This window comes from Macaca nemestrina, chromosome 1, assembly GCF_043159975.1.
Source record: "Macaca nemestrina isolate mMacNem1 chromosome 1, mMacNem.hap1, whole genome shotgun sequence".
Classification (NCBI taxonomy): Eukaryota; Metazoa; Chordata; class Mammalia; order Primates; family Cercopithecidae; genus Macaca; species Macaca nemestrina.
In genome coordinates, this window is record NC_092125.1 from 142,066,056 (window position 1) to 142,075,450 (window position 9,395).

The window sequence follows — 9,395 nt, forward strand, 5'->3', positions numbered from 1 at the left end:
TATCTCCTCAAGGTTTTCTAGTTTGTGTGCATAGAGGTGTTCATAGTAGTTTCTGATGCTTACTTTTAAATTTTTTTGAGATGGAGTCTCACACTGTTCCCCAGGCTGGAGTGCAGTGGCGATCTCGACTCACTGCAGGCTCTGCCTCCTGAGTTCACGCCATTGTCCTGCCTCAGCCTCCTGAGTAGTTGGGACTACAGGCACCTGCCACCACGCCCGGCTAATTTTTTGTATTTTTAGTAGAGACGGGGTTTCACTGTGTTAACCAGGGTGGTCTCAATCTCCTGACCTCATGATCTGCCCACCTTGGCCTCCCAAAGTGCTGGGATTACAGCCACTGTGCCTGGCCTCCGATGCTTATTTTTATTTCTGTCGGGTCAGTGGTAACATCCCTTTGTCATTTCTAGTTGTGTTTATTGGAATTGTCTCCCTTTTTTCTTTATTAGTCTACTAGCAGGCTATCTTAATTTTTTTAAATAACCAACTCCTAGATTCATTGACCTTTTGAATGGTTTATGGTTTGCTCTTGCTTCTCTAATTTTTTTCAGTTATGATGTTGAGTTGTTAATTTGAGATCTAACTTAACTGATATAGGCATTTAGTACTATGCATTTCCCTCTTATCCACAGCCTTAGCTGTGTCCCAGAGACTCTTCTGTTTTTATCTTTGTTCTCATTAGTTTCAAAGAACTTCTTGACTTCTACCTTAATTTCATTATTTACCCAAAAGTTATTCAGGAGCAGGTGGTTTAATTTCCATGTAATTGCATGGTTTTGAGCGATTATTTTAGTCTTGACTTCTATTGTTATTGCACTGTGGTCCAAGAGTGTGTTTTGTATGATTTCAGTTCTTTTGCATTTGCTAAGGATCATTTTATGTCCGATTGTGTGGTCAGTTTTAGAGTAGGTGCCATGTGGCAAGGAGAATAATATATTGTCTGTTATTTTGGGATGGAGAGTTCTGTAGAGGTCTATTAGATCCATTTGGTCCAATGTTGACTTCAGGTCCTGAATATCTTTGTTAATTTTCTGCCTCACTGTTCTGTCTAATATTGTCAGTGGAGTGTTGAAGTTTCCAACTGTTATTGTATGGGAGTCTAAGTCTCTTTGTAGGTCTCTAAGAACATGCTTTATGAATTTGTGTGCTCCTGTGTTGGATGCATGCATATTTAGGATAGTTAGGTATTCCTGTTGGATTGAACCCTTTACCATTATGTAATGCCCTTCTTTGTTTTTTTAAATCTTTATTGTTTTAAAGTCTGTTTTGTCTGAAATTAGGGTTATAATCTCTACTTTTTTCTTTTTTCTATTTGCATGATGATTTTTCTCTATCCCTTTATTTTGAGCCTGTGGGTGTCACTGTGTGTGAGATGGGTCTCTTAAGACAGCAGCATACTATCATTAGGTCTTGCTTTTTTATGCAGCTTGCCACTTTGTCTTTTTTTTTTTTTTTCCCAAGACAGATTCTCACTCTGTTGCTCATGAAAGGAGCTGGGCACATTCCTCAGCCCCGGGCTCAAAACTCCCTGAGCCCAGTACAAACACATCCCATCCTCCCATCCCACCACATATCGCCATATATCTCTCAAACTCCCTGAGCCCAGTATAAACACCACCTGGAAAGTCTCCGATAAGGAGACGGCCGTTCAAGGTTTTACTGAAAGCGCGGGAATCAAAAGAATTCCTTTGTTCCCCTGTAACTCTCGGGCTATAAAAAGCAAACGCTCGCATTGTTCGGGGCCCTCTTGTATGCTGTGGAATGGAGGGACCAGGTTCGAACTTGTAGTAAAGATTCTTGCCACTTGGCTTTGACTCTGGACTCTGGTGGTCTTCTTTGGGGAACAAACAGTCTGGGCATAACATCTGGGGGCTCGTCCAGGATTCCCCAAGCCCACCAGACCCCTGGTCAACGGATCTGCTAGGATCGATCTACTGATAGGTGAGCTGACTCGTCTCTGTCTGTCTTTGTCTGTGTGTCTGTTCTGAATCTGAATCTGTGACTCACGAGGTCTGAAAATGGAGCTGGCACAGTCCTGGCGGACGCGCTATAGGACAGCCAGTGGAGACCGGTGGGAGACGTCCCCTGGCTCTCTTCTGATCTAAATGGCGATCTGAGCTGCCGGAGTGCGTTTGCGATCCGAGCAGCAGCTGTCTCTGACCCGGACTGCCGGGGCGCGCGGGCTATCTGAGCTGCCGGAGCGCGTTTGCGATCCGAGCAGCAGCTGTCTCTGACCCAGGCTTCCGGCGCACGCTCGCATCCCCGGTCCCCGGGGCTTCCGGCCTCCGGCGCGCGTTCGCGACCCCAGTCCCCGGGGCTTCCGGCCTCCGGCGCGTGCTCGCAGCCCCGGTCCCCGGGGCTTCCGGCCTCCGGCGCGCGCTCGCGGCCCTGGTCCCCGGGGCTTCCGGCCTCTGGCGTGTGCTCGCGGCCCCGGTCCCCGGGGCTTCCGGCTTCTGGCCTCCGGCTTCCGGCGCGCGCGCTTGCAGCCTGAACTGCCCCAGTTCCCGGGCTGCCAAAGCGCGCCTGCGACTAGGTATCATTAATAAGTCAGATCAGATTTCCTTTATAGGGATTCTAACCCACATTCCTTTACAGGAAGAGACTACAAATCATTACAGGATGGGTAATACCCAGAGCACTCCTCTATCTCTCCTTACAAGTAATTTCAAAGAAGTTAGAGCAAGGGGCCATGATCTTGGTATGGAAATCAGGAAAGGAAAGCTAATTACTCTGTGTCGCTCCGAATGGCCTGCCTTTGATGTGGGGTGGCCACCCAAAGGGACCTTCCGGCTTGCTGTCATCACTAGGGTAAAATCCAAGATTTTCCTACCTGGGCGTGCGGGCCACTTAGATCATATCCCATATATCCTCATATGGCAGGACCTTGTTGAGAACCCGCCTCTTTGGCTGTCCCCTTTCCAATTAGCCTCTGAAGCCTTTAAGGCACTGGTTGCTCGACCACTAAAATCCAAGCAACCAACTGCCCCCCCCCATCCTGTTCTACCTGATAGCTGGGACCCACTGTTCACAGAGCCCCCTCCGTACCCCTCTGGGCCCCAGGCCTCGGCCCCCCGGGCTGAGTCGCGGGAGAGAGCAGGCGGAGGGGAGGCGGCCGGCACTCACGGGCCCGCTGAAAGGGAAAGTAACTTTGAAGGGCCGGCGGGGCGGACGCGAGGGTGCACTTCGCGGACTAGCCCCCCCAGCCGCCTGACTCCACGGTGGCTTTACCCCTTCAGGAAATAGGACCCCCAGATGACACAGGAATCCCCAGGCTCCAGTACTGGCCATTCTCCACCAGTGATCTGTATAACTGGAAGACTCAGAGTGCTCGGTTTTCAGACAACCCCAAAGATTTACTGGCTTTACTGGATAGTGTCATGTTCACCCACCAGCCCACTTGGGATGATTGTCAGCAGCTCCTCCGAATCTTGTTTACCATGGAAGAGTGAGAGAGAATACAGGTAGAAGCTAGAAAGCTGGTCCCGGGGGACGACGGTCAACCGACTGCCAACCCTGACCTCATAAATGCGACCTTTCCTCTGACCAGGCCGGCGTGGGACTACAACACGGCAGAAGGTAGGGGACGGCTACACCTTTATCGCCAGACTCTGATGGCAGGTCTCCAGGCGGCTGCTCGCAAGCCCACTAATTTGGCTAAAGTATATTCTATTCTACAGGGAAAGACAGAGAGCCCAGCTACATACTTAGAAAGATTAATGGAAGCTTTTAGACAGTACACCCCCATAGATCCAGATGCTCCAGGAAGTCAGGCAGCTGTTGTAATGTCTTTCGTAAATCAGGCAGCCCCAGATATTAAAAGAAAACTCCAGAAATTAGAAGACTTGGAAAGAAAGCGGATTCAGGACCTCCTTCAGATAGCCCAGCGGGTTTATAATAACAGAGATACTCCAGAAGAAAGGCAATTTAAGGCCACTGAAAAAATGACCAAGGTCCTGGCAGCGGTAGTACAGAAAGAACATCTACAGCCAGAGTACACCCAACCCAGGTGGCCCCCCAGGCATGATAATCTGAGAAAAGACCAATGTGCCTACTGCAAGGAGGCTGGCCACTAGGTAAGAGACTGCCCCAAAAAGAAGCAACGAGGACAGGGACCCCCTAGGTCTACACCCGTACTAGTCACTCAAGATGAAGACTAGGGAAGACGGGGTTCGGATCCCCTCCCGAACCTAGGGTAACTTTGCAAGTGGAGGGGTCCCCGGTCCAGTTCTTGGTCGATACGGGAGCACAGCACTCAGTCTTAGTTAAAACTAATAGGAAATTATCCTCCAAGTCCTCGTGGGTACAAGGGGCCACAGGAGTTAAGAAATACCCATGGACAACACAAAGAACAGTAAACCTCGGAGCCAAGAATGTAACCCATTCTTTCCTGGTCATCCCTGAGAGCCCCTGTCCCCTATTAAGGAGAGACCTGCTAACTAAAATGGGAGCACAGATCCATTTCCTCCCTGAGGGGCCCGTCGTGACCAACTCCCACAATCAACCCGTGTCTGTCCTGACTATAACCCTAGAAGATGAGTACCGGCTCCACCAGGAGCAAACGGCCCCTGACCAGGACATAGCAACCTGGCTCCAGCAATATCCAGAAGCTTGGGCGGAAACGGGGGGCTTAGGACTAGCAAAACACCGTCCTGCCTTATTTGTTGAACTTAAACCTGGGGCAGACCCTGTGCGGGTACGCCAATACCCGATGCCCCTAGAGGCCAAGAAAGGAATTGCCCCGCATATCCGCCGGCTCCTTGACCAAGGGGTCCTTCGCTCATGTCACTCACCCTGGAATACTCCATTGTTGCCGGTACGAAAACCTAATAGTAGAGAATACAGACCTGTACAAGACTTAAGAGAAATCAATAAGAGGGTTGTGGACATACATCCAACTGTGCCTAACCCGTATACCCTCCTGAGTACCCTAAACCCCAAACATCAATGGTACACTGTTTTAGATTTGAAAGATGCTTTCTTCAGTTTGCCTTTAGCCCCTCAGAGCCAAAAGCTCTTCGCCTTCGAGTGGAATGACCCTGATAGGGGCATAAGTGGCCAACTGACATGGACCAGACTGCCGCAAGGATTCAAAAACTCTCCTACCCTGTTCGATGAGGCCCTCCATGAAGACCTGGGTGAGTACCGATGCAAACACCCTGAAATAACCTTACTACAGTATGTTGATGACCTCCTGATTGCTGCTGAGACCCAAGAAGCTTGCATCCAAGGGACCAAGGGTCTCTTACAAGCTCTGGGAAATCTAGGCTACTGAGCCTCGGCAAAGAAAGCTCAAATCTGTAAGCCAGAGGTAACATATCTAGGGTATCTGCTTAAAGAAGGGCAGCGCTGGTTAACAGATGCCCGGAAACAAACTGTTCTGCAGATCCCCAGGCCACAATCCACCCGACAAGTGAGGGAATTCCTGGGGTCGGCGGGGTTTTGCAGACTATGGATACTTGGGTTCGCAGAACTGGCTAAACCCTTATATCAGGCAACACGGGGGCAGCAGCCATTTAAGTGGACAGATGAAGCCGAGTCGGCTTTCCAACAGATTAAAACCGCCCTACTCTCCGCGCCTGCACTAGGACTACCTGATGTTACCAAGCCCTTCCATCTTATACGTAGATGAGAATAAAGGTGTTGCCAAGGCGGTAATAACTCAGAACTTAGGCCCCTGGCGAAGGCCAGTTGCCTACCTGTCAAAGAAGTTAGACCCAGTGGCTGCCGGGTGGCCCCCCTGTCTCCGAATGATTGCAGCCACGGCTCTGATGGTGCAGGATGCTGATAAACTTGTCATGGGGCAAGAATTGCGGGTCGTTACTCCACATGCCATCGAAGGTGTACTCAAACAGCCACCTAATCGCTGGATGAGTAACGCCCGACTCACCCACTACCAAGGACTACTACTAAATCCTCTCAGGATAACTTTCCTGCCCCCAACGACCTTAAACCCTGCCTCACTGCTGCCCAACCCGGACCTGGACACCCCACTCCACGACTGCACCGAGATACTAGCTCAGGTGCACGGAGTTCAAGAAGACCTGCAGGACCGCCCACTTCCTGACGCCGACCTCGTTTGGTTCACTGATGGGAGCAGCTTCATGCATCAGGGCCAGAGGTACACTGGAGCGGCAGTAACTTCAGAGACTGAGGTAATCTGGGTGGAACCCCTGCCCCCGGGGACATCGGCCCAGAAGGCCGAACTGATAGCGCTCACCCAAGCTCTTACCTTAGGGGCGGGGTAAAAGCTGACGGTATATACAGACAGCCGATATGCCTTTGCAACGGCGCATATACATGGGGCCATTTACAGGGAGCGGGGGTTACTGACGGCTGAAAGAAAAGAGATAAAAAACAAGCAAGAAATCCTAGCCCTGCTAACAGCCCTATGGAGGCCAGAAAAGTTAGCCATTGTGCATTGCCCAGGGCATCAGAAACTAACTACTCCAACTGCTCAAGGCAACTTTCTGGCGAACCAAACTGCAAGAAAGGTGGCAAAGGTTCCCAGCCAACTCCTTGCACTCCAGCTCCCTGATCCGGGCCCCCGGGACTTGCCATATTTCCCTGATTATTCAGAACAAGATCTCCAGTGGATTGACAAGCTTCCCCTAAAACAGATCCAGAATGGGTGGTGGACTGATACTAATGACCAAACCATCCTACCAGAAAAGTTAGGACAACAAGTGTTAGAACACATCCACCGAACCACCCACCTGGGTGCTCGGCGGATGATAGACCTGATCAGACGCTCTAAGCTCAAATTCAGGCATACAGCTGAGACGGCCAGAAACATTGTGACAAGTTGCAGAGTCTGCCAGCTTAACAATGCCTACCCCCAATCCCAGGCTGCATCGGGAACAAGGCTCAGGGGAACCAGGCCCGGTATCTACTAGGAAGTAGATTTTACTGAAATAAAGCCAGGAAAATACGGGTATCGGTACTTACTTGTCTTTGTAGATACTTTTTCAGGGTGGACTGAAGCATTCCCCACCAAAAAAGAAACTGCTCAGGTTGTAGCAAAGAAAATCCTGGAAGATATCCTCCCCAGGTATGGCTTCCCCGTCCAGATAGGGTCAGACAATAGGCCGGCCTTCGTCGCTAAGGTAAGTCAGGATTTGGCTTCCATCCTTGAGGCAAATTGGAAACTACATTGCGCTTACAGGCCCCAGAGTTCAGGACAGGTAGAGAGAATGAATCGGACCTTAAAAGAGACCTTAACTAAATTAACTATGGAGACTGGCACTAATTGGGTGGTCCTTCTCCCCTACGCTCTGTTCCGGGCCCGTAATACCCCTTACAGACTGGGCCTTACCCCTTATGAAATTATGTATGGCAGACCCCCACCCTTAGTTCCCAGCCTAAAAGAGGATCTGCTCAAGTCTGAAACAGAAAATGTCTCTGAACTCTTATTTTCCCTACAAGCCTTGCAGAAAATTCATCAAGAAATCTGGCCCAAGCTGAAGGAACTATATGAGACCGGTCCCCCGCCGACACCCCATTCGTACCAGCCGGGAGACTGGGTCCTGGTCAAGTGACACCGACAAGAGACCCTAGAACCCAGGTGGAAAGGACCACTCCAGGTACTCCTAACCACACCCACTGCCCTGAAGGTAGAAGGCATCGCGTCGTGGATCCACTACACCCACGTCAAGCCAGTGGACCCAACCTCCGACCTTCTAAGACCAATCACGGTGGTGGCTGAAGCACTGGACACGTGGACTGTGGACAGAGCTAGGAACAACCCCTTAAAACTCACCCTGCGCCGGCAGCATAGCTCACTGCAAACATGCAGTTAAGTAGTCTAACCCTAACATTAGTCGCCCTAGTGACCGCTGGGGAAATCACAAAACCAGCTCTTAATCCCTTTGTCTGGAGATTCTGGCTTTATGAAAACCGAACCCACCCTGGACAACCTCATAAGCCCGGGAAATTATTGGCCAGTGCTGATTGCCCCTCCTCAGGGTGCAACAGCCCAATTCTGCTAAATTTTACTGGTTTTCAAATAGCCAAACCTATGACACCCAATAATATGCTTTGAGTTGATGAGACTAAATACAATTGTAAACACTATTGGTGGCACCAAAATGCCGGCTGTCCTTATAACTATTGTAACATCCATAGACCCCGTTATTGGGGAGAGAGAAAACAGTTAGACCCTAAGTGGCCCTTCCATCGCAGATGGGATGGAGACTTTTCATATACATGGATAGTTAAAGACCCCTGGAACTCCCGCTGGACCATGCCTCAACATGGGGCTGTATACTACTCCCCCTCCTCCACATGGCCTAGCAGTCACCTCTATCTGTGGTGAGGCCTAGTGCAAGTACTGCCCCTAGTCCACGGGAATATCCAACGACAGGAAAACAGACTAACACAAGACTTACGTCCTTTCTCCTGGTTAAAGTTATTACAAGAAGGACTAGAACTTGCTAACCTTACGGGACTTCACAGCCTGACTGGCTGCTTTCTGTGTGCCACTCTAGGGCATCCACCGCTAACCGCTGTCCCTCTGCCATGGGGATCCTCTACCTTTACCCAAGCTAACAACCTCCGAAACCTCTCATATGCTCCTATCATAAACGTGCCCCTATACCTAAACCCCAGTCAGGAGAAGTTTCCCTACTGTTTCTCAGGAACCAATTCCAGCCTCTGCAGCATTACTGCAACGCCCCCTAATATCACCTTAAGGGCTCCGTCAGGCATATTCTTCTGGTGTAATGGAACCTTATCTAAAAACCTATCAAGCCCCTCTGTTACCAACCTACTGTGTCTTCCTGTCACATTAGTTCCCCGGTTGACTCTACTTACTGCCAGCGAGTTCCTAAGGTATACCGGTAACTGGACTAGTGCTGTTATTCACCCAGACCCTAGACCGAGACCTGCACGAGCCATATTTCTCCCCCTCATTGCAGGAATCTCCCTCACCGCATCCTTCATTGCGGCCGGACTGGCAGGGGGAGCCCTAGGTCACACCCTCATAGAAAGCAACAAGTTATACCAACAATTTGCCGTTGCTATGGAGGAGTCGGCTGAGTCCCTTGCCTCCCTTCAGCGGCAGCTCACGTCCCTAGCTCAGGTAACCTTGCAGAACCGGAGGGCCCTAGACCTACTCACTGCAGAAAAAGGTGGTACATGTATATTTCTAAAAGAAGACTGTTGTTTCTACATAAATGAATCAAGGCTTGTAGAGGACCGGGTCCAACAGTTACGCAAGTTAAACACTGAAGTAAAAACACGGCAGTTTGCTTCAGCTGCAGACCAATGGTGGAATTCCTGTGTTTTCTCTGTTAGCCCCCTTCCTTGGACCCCTGCTAAGTCTACTATTTTTGCTTACCGTAGGACCTTGTGTTGTTAACAGAATTTTACAATTTGTTAGGGAGAGATTTGACACCGTACAA